At 50.3% G+C, this 20,641-nt stretch overlaps 1 protein-coding gene across 1 annotated transcript in view; it reads right to left on the bottom strand.

Annotated features, from left to right (window-relative positions):
• The window catches only part of LOC139549623 (cell adhesion molecule-related/down-regulated by oncogenes-like), a 79,886-nt gene that overhangs the window by 38,815 nt on the left and 20,430 nt on the right, over positions 1–20,641 (bottom strand). The gene's annotated exons all lie outside the window — the stretch shown is intronic.

The following is a 20,641-nucleotide window of genomic DNA, read 5'->3' as shown; positions in this document are numbered from 1 at the left end:
AACAAATATAAAAAAATTAGAGTGTCATTTCTCCAAATGTAAACTCTTATTCAAGGTTTCAAAGACCTCTCTGATGAGAGTAGGCTACCTGTCCTGTTGGGGGAGGACGCAGAGAGCTGTGGGTTGGCAGCGCACTACATTGCTGCCTGCCATAAGTTGAGGGACAGTGTCTGACAGACCAACCAACCTGCACATGTCCTCTGTGCTTATTGTTATTGTTGAATGTATGGTTATTTTGACCCTTGGTTACTGTTGTTACTGTTGTCCCGTTGATAATATTGATTATTATTATTATTAATTTAATCTCCAAAGTAAGCTTGCCATGCCAATAAAGTAAATTTAATTGAATTGAGAGAGGAGCCAGGAGAGAGAGAGATAGAGAGAGAAAGAGAGAGAGAAAGAGCGAGAGAGAGAGAGAGAGAGAGAGATAGAGAGAGAGAGATAGAGAGATAGAGAGATAGAGAGAGAGAGAGAGAGAGAGAGAGAGAGAGAGAGAGAGAGAGAGAGAGAGAGAGAGAGAGAGAGAGAGAGAGAGAGAGAGAGAGAGAGAGAGAGAGAAAGAGTGAGTGGGAGAGAGAGAGAAAGAGTGAGAGAGTGAGAGAGAGAGAGTGAGAGAGAGAGAGAGAGAGAGAGAGAGAGAGAGAGAGAGAGAGAGAGAGAGAGAGAGAGAGAGAGAGAGAGAGAGAGAGAGAGAGAGAGAGAGAGAGAGAGAGAGAGAGAGAGAGAGAGAGAGAGAGAGAGAGAGAGAGAGAGAGAGAGGCCAGGAGAGAGAACCAAGTAACAGCAGCCACAACAAAGACAAACAGACAACACAAAATTCATCAGAAAGAACAAAACCCTGTCCTCAAACATTGACGTCGATGGGTTGTCACTTCCCACGGGGGACCAGTACGAAACAGTTCTCTGCCAGAGTTCTTTTCCAACAGTGAATCATCACAGAGAAAATGGCGTACGCAACAACAATGCCCGTGATAATTCTCGGTCACTTTTTCCAGGGCCAGCAACTTCTGAGTCGCGCTGCCAATGCAGTCTTAACAAGAACTGGATGGGTTTTATAGTCAGAGAGAGCTTATTAGTGAAGAAAACACAGGCTGTTAAAGAGGAAATGACCTAGTGCTGTAGACAGAGTGGGCATGGGTCCTATACCTTCTCTGCTTTAATGAACACATTACACACAGTTAGCAGTTGGTTTGGGCACCGGGGAGAGGTTATGTGTCGGGGGTCAAGCTAACAGCTGATTACTAGACAAAAGCTCCTACTCTACTCTGCTCTGCTCTACTCTACTCTACTCTGCTCTACTCTACTGTACTCTACCCTGCTCTACTCTACTCTGCTCTACTCTACTCTGCTCTACTCTGCTCAGCTCTACTGTACTGTACTCACCTCTACTCTACTCTACTGTACTCTACTCACCTCTACTCTACTCTGCTCTACTCTACTCTGCTCTACTCTACTCTGCTCTACTCAGCTCTACTCTACTGTACTCTACTCACCTCTACTCTACTCTGCTCTACTCTACTCTGCTCTACTCTACTCTGCTCTACTCTGCTCTGCTCTACTCTGCTCTACTCTACTGTACTCTACTCTGCTCTACTCTACTCTACTCTACTCTGCTCTACTCTACTCTGCTCTACTCTGCTCTGCTCTACTCTACTGTACTCTACCCTGCTCTACTCTACTCTACTCTACTCTGCTCTACTCTGCTCTACTCTACTGTACTCTACTCTGCTCTACTCTACTCTGCTCTACTCTGCTCTACTCTACTGTACTCTACCCTGCTCTACTCTACTCTGCTCTACTCTACTCTGCTCTACTCTACTCTGCTCTACTGTACTCTGCTCTACTGTACTCTACTCTGCTCTACTCTACTCTACTCTACTCTGCTCTACCCTGCTCTACTCTGCTCTACTCTACTCTGCTCTACTCTACCCTGCTCTACTCTACTCTACTCTACTCTGCTCTACTCTACTCTACTCTGCTCTACTCTACTCTACCCTGCTCTACTCTACTCTACTCTACTATACTGTACTCTACTCTGCTCTACTTTTCTCAATTTTTTAAAATAAATATATCTATATTTTTTAAATACATATTTGTCTTTATTATTTTCCCATAACCCTACCTCCCATCCCCTAATTTGAGTAATTTAATCACTTTTAGTATAAGGCTGTAACTTAACAAAATGTGGAAAAAAGTCAAGGGGTCTGAAAACTTTCCAAATACACTGTATATATAAATTCCAGACGTACTTTATCAAAGGCCTTTTCAAAGTCAGCTATGAGTACCAGGCATGGTTTCCCCATATTTCTTTATTATTTTAATTTAACCCTTATTTAACCAGGTAAATTGACTGAGAACACATTCTCATTTACAGTAACGACCTGGGGAATAATTACAGGGGGGATGAATGAGGCAATTGTAAACTGGGGATGATTAGGGGACCAATAAATTCAGGATTGGGAATTTAGCCAGGACACCGGGGTTAACACCCCTTACTCTTACAATAAGTGCCATGGGATTTTTAGTGACCATAGAGAGTCAGGACACCCGTTCAACATCCCAGCACCAAGGCAATGTCCCCAATCATTGCCCTGGGTAACTTTTTCTAGACCAGACCTCCTACTGGCCCTCCAACACCACTTCCAGCAGCATCTGGTCTCCCATCCAGGGACCGACCAGGACCAACCCTGCTTGGCTTCAGGAGCAAGCCAACAGTGGACACAGGGTGGTATGCTGCTGTCTAACACAGTGGGATGCAGGCTGGTAGGCAGGGTGGTAGGCTGCTGTCTAACACAGTGGTATGCAGGGTGGTATGCTGCTGTCTAACACAGTGGTATGCAGGGTGGTATGCTGCTGTCTAACACAGTGGTATGCAGGGTGGTATGCTGCTGTCTAACACAGTGGTATGCAGGGTGGTGTGCTGCTGTCTAACACAGTGGTATGCAGGGTGGTATGCTGCTGTCTAACACAGTGGTATGCAGGGTGGTGTGCTGCTGTCTAACACAGTGGTATGCAGGGTGGTGTGCTGCTGTCTAACACAGTGGTATGCAGGGTGGTATGCTGCTGTCTAACACAGTGGTATGCAGGGTGGTGTGCTGCTGTCTAACACAGTGGTATGCAGGGTGGTATGCTGCTGTCTAACACAGTGGTATGCAGGGTGGTGTGCTGCTGTCTAACACAGTGGTATGCAGGGTGGTATGCTGCTGCCTAACACAGTGGTATGCAGGGTGGTATGCTGCTGTCTAACACAGTGGTATGCAGGGTGGTGTGCTGCTGTCTAACACAGTGGTATGCAGGGTGGTGTGCTGCTGTCTAACACAGTGGTATGCAGGGTGGTATGCTGCTGCCTAACACAGTGGTATGCAGGGTGGTGTGCTGCTGTCTAACACAGTGGTATGCAGGGTGGTGTGCTGCTGTCTAACACAGTGGTATGCAGGGTGGTATGCTGCTGTCTAACACAGTGGTATGCAGGGTGGTATGCTGCTGTCTAACACAGTGGTATGCAGGGTGGTGTGCTGCTGCCTAACACAGTGGTATGCAGGGTGGTATGCTGCTGCCTAACACAGTGGTATGCAGGGTGGTGTGCTGCTGCCTAACACAGTGGTATGCAGGGTGGTATGCTGCTGTCTAACACAGTGGTATGCAGGGTGGTGTGCTGCTGTCTAACACAGTGGTATGCAGGGTGGTATGCTGCTGTCTAACACAGTGGTATGCAGGGTGGTGTGCTGCTGCCTAACACAGTGGTATGCAGGGTGGTATGCTGCTGCCTAACACAGTGGTATGCAGGGTGGTGTGCTGCTGCCTAACACAGTGGTATGCAGGGTGGTATGCTGCTGCCTAACACAGTGGTATGCAGGGTGGTCTGCTGCTGTCTAACACAGTGGTATGCAGGGTGGTATGCTGCTGTCTAACACAGTGGACACAGGGTGGTATGCTGCTGTCTAACACAGTGGTATGCAGGGTGGTCTGCTGCTGCCTAACACAGTGGTATGCAGGGTGGTATGCTGCTGTCTAACACAGTGGTATGCAGGGTGGTATGCTGCTGCCTAACACAGTGGTATGCAGGGTGGTATGCTGCTGTCTAACACAGTGGTATGCAGGGTGGTATGCTGCTGTCTAACACAGTGGTATGCAGGGTGGTCTGCTGCTGTCTAACACAGTGGTATGCAGGGTGGTATGCTGCTGCCTAACACAGTGGTATGCAGGGTGGTATGCTGCTGTCTAACACAGTGGTATGCAGGGTGGTATGCTGCTGCCTAACACAGTGGTATGCAGGGTGGTATGCTGCTGGCTCAACATTCCTCAGAGTGTTCTATTGTTTCCAGTACTTGTCTTATTGTCACGTTCCTGACCTGTTTTCTGTTAGTTTTTGTATGTGTTAAGTCGGTCAGGGCGTGAGTGTGGGTGGGCATTTCTATGTTATGTGTTTCTATGTTGGTAAATGGGTGACCTGATATGGTTCTCAATTAGAGGCAGGTGGTTTCACATTGTTTGTTGTGGGTGGTTGTCTCCTGTGTCTGTGTTTGTCGCGCCACACGGGACTGTTTCGGTTTGTTTGTCAGTTCGTTCTTTTGTGTAGTCATTTTTCCTGTTCGTGAGTTCTTCGTTTTATGTAAGTTCGCATGTCCAGGTCTGTCTACTCCGTTTTGTTATTTTGTTAGTTATTCAAGTGAAGTTCGTTTTCGTTCCTTGTTTAATAAATATCATGTCAAATCACAACGCTGCATTTTGGTCGAATCCCTGCTCCTCCTCTTCGGATGAAGAGGAGGAGGAAATCCGTTACACTTATATTATCTCCAACGTATCGTCCATGTAAAAAAAAACTGTCTAATTAGGATGAATAATATCCGACAATACTTTTTATAATTATAAGTGCAATGCACTTTGCTAGAATGTTTGCTTCACAATACTGAAGACCTCCAATGTTTTTAACGGACTGGTTCTTTATACTTACCACCCGGGTCCTGTTTCAGTAGCAATTAAATCAGACCTTCTTGTTGAGTGTCTGATAATCTACCGTTTATATAGGAGTGGTTAAAACATGCTAATAACGGTCCTCTGAGTTTATCAAAACAAGTTTGGTATACTTCCACTGGTATGCCATCCAGCCCTGGAGTTTGGTATAGCTCCACTGGTATGCCATCCAGCCCTGGAGTTTGGTATACCTCCACCGGTATGCCATCCTGCCCTGGAGTTTGGTATACCTCCACTGGTATGCCATCCTGCCCTGGAGTTTGGTATACCTCCACTGGTATGCCATCCTGCCCTGGAGTTTGGTATACCTCCACTGGTATGCCATCCTGCCCTGGAGTTTGGTATACCTCCACTGGTATGCCACCCAGCCCTGGAGTTTGATATACCTCCACTGGTATGTCATCCAGCCCTGGAGTTTGGTATACCTCCACTGGTATGCCATCCAGCCCTGGAGTTTGGTATACCTCCACTGGTATGCCACCCAGCCCTGGAGTTTGGTATACCTCCACTGGTATGCCACCCAGCCCTGGAGTTTGGTATACCTCCACTGGTATGCCATCCAGCCCTGGAGTTTGGTATACCTCCACTGGTATGTCATCCAGCCCTGGAGTTTGGTATACCTTCACTGGTATGTCATCCAGCCCTGGAGTTTGGTATACCTCCACTGGTATGCCATCCAGCCCTGGAGTTTGGTATACCTCCACTGGTATGCCACCCAGCCCTGGAGTTTGGTATACCTCCACTGGTATGCCACCCAGCCCTGGAGTTTGGTATACCTCCACTGGTATGCCATCCAGCCCTGGAGTTTGGTATACCTCCACTGGTATGTCATCCAGCCCTGGAGTTTGGTATACCTTCACTGGTATGTCATCCAGCCCTGGAGTTTGGTATACCTCCACTGGTATGCCACCCAGCCCTGGAGTTTGGTATACCTCCACTGGTATGTCATCCAGCCCTGGAGTTTGGTATACCTCCACTGGTATGTCATCCAGCCCTGGAGTTTGGTATACCTCCACTGGTATGTCATCCAGCCCTGGAGTTTGGTATACCTCCACTGGTATGTCATCCAGCCCTGGAGTTTGGTATACCTCCACTGGTATGTCATCCAGCCCAGGAGTTTGGTATACCTCCACTGGTATGCCATCCAGCCCTGGAGTTTGGTATACCTCCACTGGTATGTCATCCAGCCCTGGAGTTTGGTATACCTCCACTGGTATGCCATCCAGCCCTGGAGTTTGGTATACCTCCACTGGTATGCCATCCAGCCCTGGAGTTTGGTATACCTCCACTGGTATGCCATCCAGCCCTGGAGTTTGGTATACCTCCACTGGTATGCCATCCAGCCCTGGAGTTTGGTATACCTCCACTGGTATGCCATCTAGCCCTGGAGTTTGGTATACCTCCACTGGTATGCCATCCAGCCCTGGAGTTTGGTATACCTCCACTGGTATGCCATCCAGCCCTGGAGTTTGGTATACCTCCACTGGTATGTCATCCAGCCCTGGAGTTTGGTATACCTCCACTGGTATGCCACCCAGCCCTGGAGTTTGGTATACCTCCACTGGTATGTCATCCAGCCCTGGAGTTTGGTATACCTCCACTGGTATGCCATCCAGCCCTGGAGTTTGGTATACCTCCACTGGTATGCCATCCAGCCCTGGAGTTTGGTATACCTCCACTGGTATGCCATCCAGCCCTGGAGTTTGGTATACCTCCACTGGTATGCCATCCAGCCCTGGAGTTTGGTATACCTCCACTGGTATGCCATCTAGCCCTGGAGTTTGGTATACCTCCACTGGTATGCCATCCAGCCCTGGAGTTTGGTATACCTCCACTGGTATGCCATCCAGCCCTGGAGTTTGGTATACCTCCACTGGTATGTCATCCAGCCCTGGAGTTTGGTATACCTCCACTGGTATGCCACCCAGCCCTGGAGTTTGGTATACCTCCACTGGTATGTCATCCAGCCCTGGAGTTTGGTATACCTCCACTGGTATGTCATCCAGCCCTGGAGTTTGGTATACCTCCACTGGTATGCCATCCAGCCCTGGAGTTTGGTATACCTCCACTGGTATGTCATCCAGCCCTGGAGTTTGGTATACCTCCACTGGTATGCCACCCAGCCCTGGAGTTTGGTATACCTCCACTGGTATGCCACCCAGCCCTGGAGTTTGGTATACCTCCACTGGTATGCCATCCAGCCCTGGAGTTTGGTATACCTCCACTGGTATGTCATCCAGCCCTGGAGTTTGGTATACCTCCACTGGTATGTTATCCAGCCCTGGAGTTTGGTATACCTCCACTGGTATGTCATCCAGCCCTGGAGTTTGGTATACCTCCACTGGTATGCCATCCAGCCCTGGAGTTTGGTATACCTCCACTGGTATGCCATCCAGCCCTGGAGTTTGGTATACCTCCACTGGTATGTCATCCAGCCCTGGAGTTTGGTATACCTCCACTGGTATGCCACCCAGCCCTCGAGTTTGGTATACCTCCACTGGTATGCCATCCAGCCCTGGAGTTTGGTATACCTCCACTGGTATGCCATCCAGCCCTGGAGTTTGGTATACCTCCACTGGTATGTCATCCAGCCCTGGAGTTTGGTATACCTCCACTGGTATGTCATCCAGCCCTGGAGTTTGGTATACCTCCACTGGTATGTCATCCAGCCCTGGAGTTTGGTATACCTCCACTGGTATGTCATCCAGCCCTGGAGTTTGGTATACCTCCACTGGTATGCCATCCAGCCCTGGAGTTTGGTATACCTCCACTGGTATGCCATCCAGCCCTGGAGTTTGGTATACCTCCACTGGTATGCCATCCAGCCCTGGAGTTTGGTATACCTCCACTGGTATGCCATCCAGCCCTGGAGTTTGGTATACCTCCACTGGTATGTCATCCAGCCCTGGAGTTTGGTATACCTCCACTGGTATGTCATCCAGCCCTGGAGTTTGGTATACCTCCACTGGTATGTCATCCAGCCCTGGAGTTTGGTATACCTCCACTGGTATGCCATCCAGCCCTGGAGTTTGGTATACCTCCACTGGTATGCCATCCAGCCCTGGAGTTTGGTATACCTCCACTGGTATGCCATCCAGCCCTGGAGTTTGGTATACCTCCACTGGTATGCCATCCAGCCCTGGAGTTTGGTATACCTCCACTGGTATGTCATCCAGCCCTGGAGTTTGGTATACCTCCACTGGTATGCCATCCAGCCCTGGAGTTTGGTATACCTCCACTGGTATGCCATCCAGCCCTGGAGTTTGGTATACCTCCACTGGTATGCCATCCAGCCCTGGAGTTTGGTATACCTCCACTGGTATGCCATCCAGCCCTGGAGTTTGGTATACCTCCACTGGTATGCCATCCAGCCCTGGAGTTTGGTATACCTCCACTGGTATGCCATCCAGCCCTGGAGTTTGGTATACCTCCACAGGTATGCCATCCAGCCCTGGAGTTTGGTATACCTCCACTGGTATGCCATCCAGCCCTGGAGTTTGGTATACCTCCACTGGTATGCCATCCAGCCCTGGAGTTTGGTATACCTCCACTGGTATGCCATCCAGCCCTGGAGTTTGGTATACCTCCACTGGTATGCCATCCAGCCCTGGAGTTTGGTATACCTCCACTGGTATGCCATCCAGCCCTGGAGTTTGGTATACCTCCACTGGTATGCCATCCAGCCCTGGAGTTTGGTATACCTCCACAGGTATGCCATCCAGCCCTGGAGTTTGGTATACCTCCACTGGTATGCCATCCAGCCCTGGAGTTTGGTATACCTCCACTGGTATGTCATCCAGCCCTGGAGTTTGGTATACCTCCACTGGTATGTCATCCAGCCCTGGAGTTTGGTATACCTCCACTGGTATGCCATCCAGCCCTGGAGTTTGGTATACCTCCACTGGTATGTCATCCAGCCCTGGAGTTTGGTATACCTCCACTGGTATGCCATCCAGCCCTGGAGTTTGGTATACCTCCACAGGTATGCCATCTAGCCCTGGAGTTTGGTATACCTCCACAGGTATGCCACCCAGCCCTGGAGTTTGGTATACCTCCACAGGTATGCCACCCAGCCCTGGAGTTTGGTATACCTCCACAGGTATGCCACCCAGCCCTGGAGTTTGGTATACCTCCACTGGTATGCCATCTAGCCCTGGAGTTTGGTATACCTCCACTGGTATGCCATCTAGCCCTGGAGTTTGGTATACCTCCACTGGTATGCCATCCAGCCCTGGAGTTTGGTATACCTCCACTGGTATGCCATCCAGCCCTGGAGTTTGGTATACCTCCACTGGTATGTCATCCAGCCCTGGAGTTTGGTATACCTCCACTGGTATGCCACCCAGCCCTGGAGTTTGGTATACCTCCACTGGTATGTCATCCAGCCCTGGAGTTTGGTATACCTCCACTGGTATGTCATCCAGCCCTGGAGTTTGGTATACCTCCACTGGTATGTCATCCAGCCCTGGAGTTTGGTATACCTCCACTGGTATGTCATCCAGCCCTGGAGTTTGGTATACCTCATTTACATTTACATTTAAGTCATTTAGCAGACGCTCTTATCCAGAGCTCCACTGGTATGCCATCCAGCCCTGGAGTTTGGTATACCTCCACTGGTATGCCATCCAGCCCTGGAGTTTGGTATACCTCCACTGGTATGTCATCCAGCCCTGGAGTTTGGTATACCTCCACTGGTATGTCATCCAGCCCTGGAGTTTGGTATACCTCCACTGGTATGCCATCCAGCCCTGGAGTTTGGTATACCTCCACTGGTATGCCATCCAGCCCTGGAGTTTGGTATACCTCCACTGGTATGTCATCCAGCCCTGGAGTTTGGTATACCTCCACTGGTATGTCATCCAGCCCTGGAGTTTGGTATACCTCCACTGGTATGTCATCCAGCCCTGGAGTTTGGTATACCTCCACTGGTATGTCATCCAGCCCTGGAGTTTGGTATACCTCCACTGGTATGCCATCCAGCCCTGGAGTTTGGTATACCTCCACTGGTATGCCATCCAGCCCTGGAGTTTGGTATACCTCCACTGGTATGCCATCCAGCCCTGGAGTTTGGTATACCTCCACTGGTATGCCATCCAGCCCTGGAGTTTGGTATACCTCCACTGGTATGTCATCCAGCGCTGGAGTTTGGTATACCTCCACTGGTATGTCATCCAGCCCTGGAGTTTGGTATACCTCCACTGGTATGTCATCCAGCCCTGGAGTTTGGTATACCTCCACTGGTATGCCATCCAGCCCTGGAGTTTGGTATACCTCCACTGGTATGCCATCCAGCCCTGGAGTTTGGTATACCTCCACTGGTATGTCATCCAGCCCTGGAGTTTGGTATACCTCCACTGGTATGTCATCCAGCCCTGGAGTTTGGTATACCTCCACTGGTATGCCATCCAGCCCTGGAGTTTGGTATACCTCCACTGGTATGCCATCCAGCCCTGGAGTTTGGTATACCTCCACTGGTATGCCATCCAGCCCTGGAGTTTGGTATACCTCCACTGGTATGCCATCCAGCCCTGGAGTTTGGTATACCTCCACTGGTATGCCATCCAGCCCTGGAGTTTGGTATACCTCCACTGGTATGCCATCCAGCCCTGGAGTTTGGTATACCTCCACTGGTATGTCATCCAGCCCTGGAGTTTGGTATACCTCCACTGGTATGCCACCCAGCCCTGGAGTTTGGTATACCTCCACTGGTATGTCATCCAGCCCTGGAGTTTGGTATACCTCCACTGGTATGTCATCCAGCCCTGGAGTTTGGTATACCTCCACTGGTATGCCATCCAGCCCTGGAGTTTGGTATACCTCCACTGGTATGTCATCCAGCCCTGGAGTTTGGTATACCTCCACTGGTATGCCACCCAGCCCTGGAGTTTGGTATACCTCCACTGGTATGCCACCCAGCCCTGGAGTTTGGTATACCTCCACTGGTATGCCATCCAGCCCTGGAGTTTGGTATACCTCCACTGGTATGTCATCCAGCCCTGGAGTTTGGTATACCTCCACTGGTATGTTATCCAGCCCTGGAGTTTGGTATACCTCCACTGGTATGTCATCCAGCCCTGGAGTTTGGTATACCTCCACTGGTATGTCATCCAGCCCTGGAGTTTGGTATACCTCCACTGGTATGCCATCCAGCCCTGGAGTTTGGTATACCTCCACTGGTATGCCATCCAGCCCTGGAGTTTGGTATACCTCCACTGGTATGTCATCCAGCCCTGGAGTTTGGTATACCTCCACTGGTATGCCACCCAGCCCTGGAGTTTGGTATACCTCCACTGGTATGCCACCCAGCCCTGGAGTTTGGTATACCTCCACTGGTATGCCATCCAGCCCTGGAGTTTGGTATACCTCCACTGGTATGTCATCCAGCCCTGGAGTTTGGTATACCTCCACTGGTATGTCATCCAGCCCTGGAGTTTGGTATACCTCCACTGGTATGTCATCCAGCCCTGGAGTTTGGTATACCTCCACTGGTATGTCATCCAGCCCTGGAGTTTGGTATACCTCCACTGGTATGCCATCCAGCCCTGGAGTTTGGTATACCTCCACTGGTATGCCATCCAGCCCTGGAGTTTGGTATACCTCCACTGGTATGCCATCCAGCCCTGGAGTTTGGTATACCTCCACTGGTATGTCATCCAGCCCTGGAGTTTGGTATACCTCCACTGGTATGTCATCCAGCCCTGGAGTTTGGTATACCTCCACTGGTATGTCATCCAGCCCTGGAGTTTGGTATACCTCATTTACATTTACATTTAAGTCATTTAGCAGACGCTCTTATCCAGAGCTCCACTGGTATGCCATCCAGCCCTGGAGTTTGGTATACCTCCACTGGTATGCCATCCAGCCCTGGAGTTTGGTATACCTCCACTGGTATGTCATCCAGCCCTGGAGTTTGGTATACCTCCACTGGTATGTCATCCAGCCCTGGAGTTTGGTATACCTCCACTGGTATGCCATCCAGCCCTGGAGTTTGGTATACCTCCACTGGTATGCCATCCAGCCCTGGAGTTTGGTATACCTCCACTGGTATGTCATCCAGCCCTGGAGTTTGGTATACCTCCACTGGTATGTCATCCAGCCCTGGAGTTTGGTATACCTCCACTGGTATGTCATCCAGCCCTGGAGTTTGGTATACCTCCACTGGTATGTCATCCAGCCCTGGAGTTTGGTATACCTCCACTGGTATGCCATCCAGCCCTGGAGTTTGGTATACCTCCACTGGTATGCCATCCAGCCCTGGAGTTTGGTATACCTCCACTGGTATGCCATCCAGCCCTGGAGTTTGGTATACCTCCACTGGTATGCCATCCAGCCCTGGAGTTTGGTATACCTCCACTGGTATGTCATCCAGCGCTGGAGTTTGGTATACCTCCACTGGTATGTCATCCAGCCCTGGAGTTTGGTATACCTCCACTGGTATGTCATCCAGCCCTGGAGTTTGGTATACCTCCACTGGTATGCCATCCAGCCCTGGAGTTTGGTATACCTCCACTGGTATGCCATCCAGCCCTGGAGTTTGGTATACCTCCAATGGTATGTCATCCAGCCCTGGAGTTTGGTATACCTCCACTGGTATGTCATCCAGCCCTGGAGTTTGGTATACCTCCACTGGTATGCCATCCAGCCCTGGAGTTTGGTATACCTCCACTGGTATGCCATCCAGCCCTGGAGTTTGGTATACCTCCACTGGTATGCCATCCAGCCCTGGAGTTTGGTATACCTCCACTGGTATGCCATCCAGCCCTGGAGTTTGGTATACCTCCACTGGTATGCCATCCAGCCCTGGAGTTTGGTATACCTCCACTGGTATGTCATCCAGCCCTGGAGTTTGGTATACCTCCACTGGTATGCCATCCAGCCCTGGAGTTTGGTATACCTCCACTGGTATGCCATCCAGCCCTGGAGTTTGGTATACCTCCACTGGTATGCCATCCAGCCCTGGAGTTTGGTATACCTCCACTGGTATGCCATCCAGCCCTGGAGTTTGGTATACCTCCACTGGTATGCCATCCAGCCCTGGAGTTTGGTATACCTCCACTGGTATGCCATCCAGCCCTGGAGTTTGGTATACCTCCACTGGTATGTCATCCAGCCCTGGAGTTTGGTATACCTCCACAGGTATGCCATCTAGCCCTGGAGTTTGGTATACCTCCACAGGTATGCCACCCAGCCCTGGAGTTTGGTATACCTCCACAGGTATGCCACCCAGCCCTGGAGTTTGGTATACCTCCACAGGTATGCCACCCAGCCCTGGAGTTTGGTATACCTCCACTGGTATGCCATCTAGCCCTGGAGTTTGGTATACCTCCACTGGTATGCCATCTAGCCCTGGAGTTTGGTATACCTCCACTGGTATGCCATCCAGCCCTGGAGTTTGGTATACCTCCACTGGTATGCCATCCAGCCCTGGAGTTTGGTATACCTCCACTGGTATGTCATCCAGCCCTGGAGTTTGGTATACCTCCACTGGTATGTCATCCAGCCCTGGAGTTTGGTATACCTCCACTGGTATGTCATCCAGCCCTGGAGTTTGGTATACCTCCACTGGTATGTCATCCAGCCCTGGAGTTTGGTATACCTCCACTGGTATGCCATCCAGCCCTGGAGTTTGGTATACCTCCACTGGTATGCCACCCAGCCCTGGAGTTTGGTATACCTCCACTGGTATGCCATCCAGCCCTGGAGTTTGGTATACCTCCACTGGTATGTCATCCAGCCCTGGAGTTTGGTATACCTCCACTGGTATGCCATCCAGCCCTGGAGTTTGGTATACCTCCACTGGTATGCCATCCAGCCCTGGAGTTTGGTATACCTCCACTGGTATGCCATCCAGCCCTGGAGTTTGGTATACCTCCACTGGTATGCCATCCAGCCCTGGAGTTTGGTATACCTCCACTGGTATGCCATCCAGCCCTGGAGTTTGGTATACCTCCACTGGTATGCCATCCAGCCCTGGAGTTTGGTATACCTCCACTGGTATGTCATCCAGCCCTGGAGTTTGGTATACCTCCACAGGTATGCCATCTAGCCCTGGAGTTTGGTATACCTCCACAGGTATGCCACCCAGCCCTGGAGTTTGGTATACCTCCACAGGTATGCCACCCAGCCCTGGAGTTTGGTATACCTCCACAGGTATGCCACCCAGCCCTGGAGTTTGGTATACCTCCACTGGTATGCCATCTAGCCCTGGAGTTTGGTATACCTCCACTGGTATGCCATCTAGCCCTGGAGTTTGGTATACCTCCACTGGTATGCCATCCAGCCCTGGAGTTTGGTATACCTCCACTGGTATGCCATCCAGCCCTGGAGTTTGGTATACCTCCACTGGTATGTCATCCAGCCCTGGAGTTTGGTATACCTCCACTGGTATGTCATCCAGCCCTGGAGTTTGGTATACCTCCACTGGTATGTCATCCAGCCCTGGAGTTTGGTATACCTCCACTGGTATGTCATCCAGCCCTGGAGTTTGGTATACCTCCACTGGTATGCCATCCAGCCCTGGAGTTTGGTATACCTCCACTGGTATGTCATCCAGCCCTGGAGTTTGGTATACCTCCACTGGTATGCCACCCAGCCCTGGAGTTTGGTATACCTCCACTGGTATGCCATCCAGCCCTGGAGTTTGGTATACCTCCACTGGTATGTCATCCAGCCCTGGAGTTTGGTATACCTCCACTGGTATGTTATCCAGCCCTGGAGTTTGGTATACCTCCACTGGTATGTCATCCAGCCCTGGAGTTTGGTATACCTCCACTGGTATGTCATCCAGCCCTGGAGTTTGGTATACCTCCACTGGTATGCCATCCAGCCCTGGAGTTTGGTATACCTCCACTGGTATGCCATCCAGCCCTGGAGTTTGGTATACCTCCACTGGTATGTCATCCAGCCCTGGAGTTTGGTATACCTCCACTGGTATGCCACCCAGCCCTGGAGTTTGGTATACCTCCACTGGTATGCCACCCAGCCCTGGAGTTTGGTATACCTCCACTGGTATGCCATCCAGCCCTGGAGTTTGGTATACCTCCACTGGTATGTCATCCAGCCCTGGAGTTTGGTATACCTCCACTGGTATGCCATCCAGCCCTGGAGTTTGGTATACCTCCACTGGTATGCCATCCAGCCCTGGAGTTTGGTATACCTCCACTGGTATGTCATCCAGCCCTGGAGTTTGGTATACCTCCACTGGTATGTCATCCAGCCCTGGAGTTTGGTATACCTCCACTGGTATGCCATCCAGCCCTGGAGTTTGGTATACCTCCACTGGTATGCCATCCAGCCCTGGAGTTTGGTATACCTCCACTGGTATGCCATCCAGCCCTGGAGTTTGGTATACCTCCACTGGTATGCCATCCAGCCCTGGAGTTTGGTATACCTCCACTGGTATGCCATCCAGCCCTGGAGTTTGGTATACCTCCACTGGTATGCCATCCAGCCCTGGAGTTTGGTATACCTCCACTGGTATGCCATCCAGCCCTGGAGTTTGGTATACCTCCACTGGTATGCCATCCAGCCCTGGAGTTTGGTATACCTCCACTGGTATGCCATCCAGCCCTGGAGTTTGGTATACCTCCACTGGTATGCCATCCAGCCCTGGAGTTTGGTATACCTCCACTGGTATGCCATCCAGCCCTGGAGTTTGGTATACCTCCACTGGTATGTCATCCAGCCCTGGAGTTTGGTATACCTCCACTGGTATGCCATCCAGCCCTGGAGTTTGGTATACCTCCACTGGTATGCCATCCAGCCCTGGAGTTTGGTATACCTCCACTGGTATGCCATCCAGCCCTGGAGTTTGGTATACCTCCACTGGTATGCCATCCAGCCCTGGAGTTTGGTATACCTCCACTGGTATGCCATCCAGCCCTGGAGTTTGGTATACCTCCACTGGTATGCCATCCAGCCCTGGAGTTTGGTATACCTCCACAGGTATGCCATCCAGCCCTGGAGTTTGGTATACCTCCACTGGTATGCCATCCAGCCCTGGAGTTTGGTATACCTCCACTGGTATGCCATCCAGCCCTGGAGTTTGGTATACCTCCACTGGTATGCCATCCAGCCCTGGAGTTTGGTATACCTCCACTGGTATGCCATCCAGCCCTGGAGTTTGGTATACCTCCACTGGTATGCCATCCAGCCCTGGAGTTTGGTATACCTCCACTGGTATGCCATCCAGCCCTGGAGTTTGGTATACCTCCACAGGTATGCCATCCAGCCCTGGAGTTTGGTATACCTCCACTGGTATGCCATCCAGCCCTGGAGTTTGGTATACCTCCACTGGTATGTCATCCAGCCCTGGAGTTTGGTATACCTCCACTGGTATGTCATCCAGCCCTGGAGTTTGGTATACCTCCACTGGTATGCCATCCAGCCCTGGAGTTTGGTATACCTCCACTGGTATGTCATCCAGCCCTGGAGTTTGGTATACCTCCACTGGTATGCCATCCAGCCCTGGAGTTTGGTATACCTCCACTGGTATGTCATCCAGCCCTGGAGTTTGGTATACCTCCACTGGTATGCCATCCAGCCCTGGAGTTTGGTATACCTCCACAGGTATGCCATCTAGCCCTGGAGTTTGGTATACCTCCACAGGTATGCCACCCAGCCCTGGAGTTTGGTATACCTCCACAGGTATGCCACCAGCCCTGGAGTTTGGTATACCTCCACAGGTATGCCACCCAGCCCTGGAGTTTGGTATACCTCCACTGGTATGCCATCTAGCCCTGGAGTTTGGTATACCTCCACTGGTATGTCATCCAGCCCTGGAGTTTGGTATACCTCCACTGGTATGCCATCCAGCCCTGGAGTTTGGTATACCTCCACAGGTATGCCACCCAGCCCTGGAGTTTGGTATACCTCCACTGGTATGCCATCTAGCCCTGGAGTTTGGTATACCTCCACAGGTATGCCACCCAGCCCTGGAGTTTGGTATACCTCCACTGGTATGCCACCCAGCCCTGGAGTTTGGTATACCTCCACAGGTATGCCACCCAGCCCTGGAGTTTGGTATACCTCCACTGGTATGCCATCTAGCCCTGGAGTTTGGTATACCTCCACTGGTATGCCATCCAGCCCTGGAGTTTGGTATACCTCCACTGGTATGCCATCCAGCCCTGGAGTTTGGTATACCTCCACTGGTATGCCATCCAGCCCTGGAGTTTGGTATACCTCCACTGGTATGCCATCCAGCCCTGGAGTTTGGTATACCTCCACTGGTATGCCATCCAGCCCTGGAGTTTGGTATACCTCCACAGGTATGCCATCTAGCCCTGGAGTTTGGTATACCTCCACAGGTATGCCATCCAGCCCTGGAGTTTGGTATACCTCCACAGGTATGCCACCCAGCCCTGGAGTTTGGTATACCTCCACTGGTATGCCATCCAGCCCTGGAGTTTGGTATACCTCCACAGGTATGCCATCTAGCCCTGGAGTTTGGTATACCTCCACAGGTATGCCATCCAGCCCTGGAGTTTGGTATACCTCCACAGGTATGCCACCCAGCCCTGGAGTTTGGTATACCTCCACAGGTATGCCATCCAGCCCTGGAGTTTGGTATACCTCCACAGGTATGCCACCCAGCCCTGGAGTTTGGTATACCTCCACTGGTATGCCACCCAGCCCTGGAGTTTGGTATACCTCCACTGGTATGCCACCCAGCCCTGGAGTTTGGTATACCTCCACTGGTATGCCATCCAGCCCTGGAGTTTGGTATACCTCCACTGGTATGTCATCCAGCCCTGGAGTTTGGTATACCTCCACTGGTATGCCACCCAGCCCTGGAGTTTGGTATACCTCCACTGGTATGTCATCCAGCCCTGGAGTTTGGTATACCTCCACTGGTATGTCATCCAGCCCTGGAGTTTGGTATACCTCCACTGGTATGCCATCCAGCCCTGGAGTTTGGTATACCTCCACTGGTATGTCATCCAGCCCTGGAGTTTGGTATACCTCCACTGGTATGCCACCCAGCCCTGGAGTTTGGTATACCTCCACAGGTATGCCATCCAGCCCTGGAGTTTGGTATACCTCCACTGGTATGTCATCCAGCCCTGGAGTTTGGTATACCTCCACTGGTATGCCACCCAGCCCTGGAGTTTGGTATACCTCCACTGGTATGTCATCCAGCCCTGGAGTTTGGTATACCTCCACTGGTATGCCATCCAGCCCTGGAGTTTGGTATACCTCCACTGGTATGCCATCCAGCCCTGGAGTTTGGTATACCTCCACTGGTATGTCATCCAGCCCTGGAGTTTGGTATACCTCCACTGGTATGCCACCCAGCCCTGGAGTTTGGTATACCTCCACTGGTATGTCATCCAGCCCTGGAGTTTGGTATACCTCCACTGGTATGTTATCCAGCCCTGGAGTTTGGTATACCTCCACTGGTATGCCATCCAGCCCTGGAGTTTGGTATACCTCCACTGGTATGTCATCCAGCCCTGGAGTTTGGTATACCTCCACTGGTATGCCACCCAGCCCTGGAGTTTGGTATACCTCCACAGGTATGCCATCCAGCCCTGGAGTTTGGTATACCTCCACTGGTATGTCATCCAGCCCTGGAGTTTGGTATACCTCCACTGGTATGCCACCCAGCCCTGGAGTTTGGTATACCTCCACTGGTATGTCATCCAGCCCTGGAGTTTGGTATACCTCCACTGGTATGCCACCCAGCCCTGGAGTTTGGTATACCTCCACTGGTATGCTGGATCTGTCTTCAATAAGTTCCTCCATTTCTTTTTGTTTTTCCACTCATTTATTCTGAGCCTCTAAGGTACAGTTTTTTATTGCTGTCTATCCGTTCTGTTTGACCTTTTTTACCTAAATTGCTTTTGTTTACCTCCACTGGTGTGTCATCCAGCCCCGGACTTTTCTCAGCCTTAAAGGCTTTTATAGCATCTAAAAGTTCCTCCTCTGTAATTTGGCTTTCACATGAGTCTTTCTGTACAGATGTTCAGTTTACATTATTAATAGGAAAAAAATCCATACAATTAACTTTGGTTAGTGGAGACGGTGGAGACTGAAACTGAAAGCATATGCTTAAAGTACTCTTTAAAAATATTGTTAGGTGAATCATGGGTGACTCTGTCATTTTTGGTTGCATTTCAATGTTGAAAATGTAAAAAAGATGGGTGGATTTTCCCCCATTTTCCATCCAGTATATCTCACTGGGTTAGTAGATAGTTGAACTGTTCCTGAAAGTTTGTCTGTAGAGTATCTACAGATGGACTATTCAAATAAAAGATTACCCTCCTCTACTGCTCTACTCTACCATACTACACTCTACTCCACTCTACTCTACCATACTACACTCTACTCCACTCTACTCTACCATACTACACTCTAATCCACTCTACTCTACCATACTACACTCTACTCCACTCTACTCTACAATACTACACTCTACTCCACTCTACTCTACCATACTACACTCTACTCCACTCTACTCTACCATACTAAACTCTACTCCACTTTACTCTACCATACTACACTCTACTCCACTCTACTCTACCATACTACACTCTACTCCACTCTACTCTACCATACTACACTCTACTCCACTCTACCATACTACACTCTACTCCACTCTACTCTACCATACTACACTCTACTCCACTCTACTCTACCATACTACACTCTACTCCACTCTACTCTACCATACTACACTCTACTCTACTCTACCATACTACACTCTACTCCACTCTACTCTACCATACTACACTCTACTCCACTCTACTCTACCATACTACACTCTACTCCACTCTACTCTACCATACTACACTCTACTCCACTCTACTCTACCATACTACACTCTACTCCACTCTACTCTACCATACTACACTCTACTCCACTCTACTCTACCATACTACACTCTACTCCACTCTACTCTACCATACTACACTCTACTCCACTCTACTCTACCATACTACACTCTACTCCACTCTACTCTACCATACTACACTCTACTCCACTCTACTCTACCATACTACACTCTACTCCACTCTACTCTACCATACTACACTCTACTCCACTCTACTCTACCATACTACACTCTACTCCACTCTACTCTACCATACTACACTCTACTCCACTCTACTCTATTTTACAAAAATCTACTCCACTCTACTCTACTACACTCCACTCCACTCTACTGCTCTACTCTACCATACTACAATCTTCTCCACTCCACTCTACTCTATTTTACTACACTCTACCACACTCCACTCTACTCCACTCTACTCTATCACACTCTTCTATACTCTACACTTCTACACTATACTCCGCTACACTCCACTCTACTCCACTCTACTTTACTCCACTCTACTCCACTCTCCTCTACTCTACTACACTCTACTATACAATGCTCCACTCTACTACACTATACTACACTCCGCTCTACTCCACTCTATTCTACTCCACTCTCCTCTACTTTACTCAACTCTACTCTACTCCACTCTACACTGCAACACTCAACTCTACTACACTCTACTCCACTCTATTCTACTCCACCCTCCTCTACTTTACTCCACTCTACTCTACTCCACTCTACTCTGCTACACTCTACTCTACTACACTCTACTCCACTCTATTCTACTCCACTCTCCTCTACTTTACTCCACTCTACTCTACTCCACTCTACTACACTCTACTCTAC

This window comes from Salvelinus alpinus, chromosome 22 (assembly GCF_045679555.1).
Source record: "Salvelinus alpinus chromosome 22, SLU_Salpinus.1, whole genome shotgun sequence".
Taxonomy (NCBI): domain Eukaryota; kingdom Metazoa; phylum Chordata; class Actinopteri; order Salmoniformes; family Salmonidae; genus Salvelinus; species Salvelinus alpinus.
The sequence above is the reverse complement of the archived record's forward strand: the minus strand, read 5'-3'. Positions and strand labels throughout refer to the sequence as shown.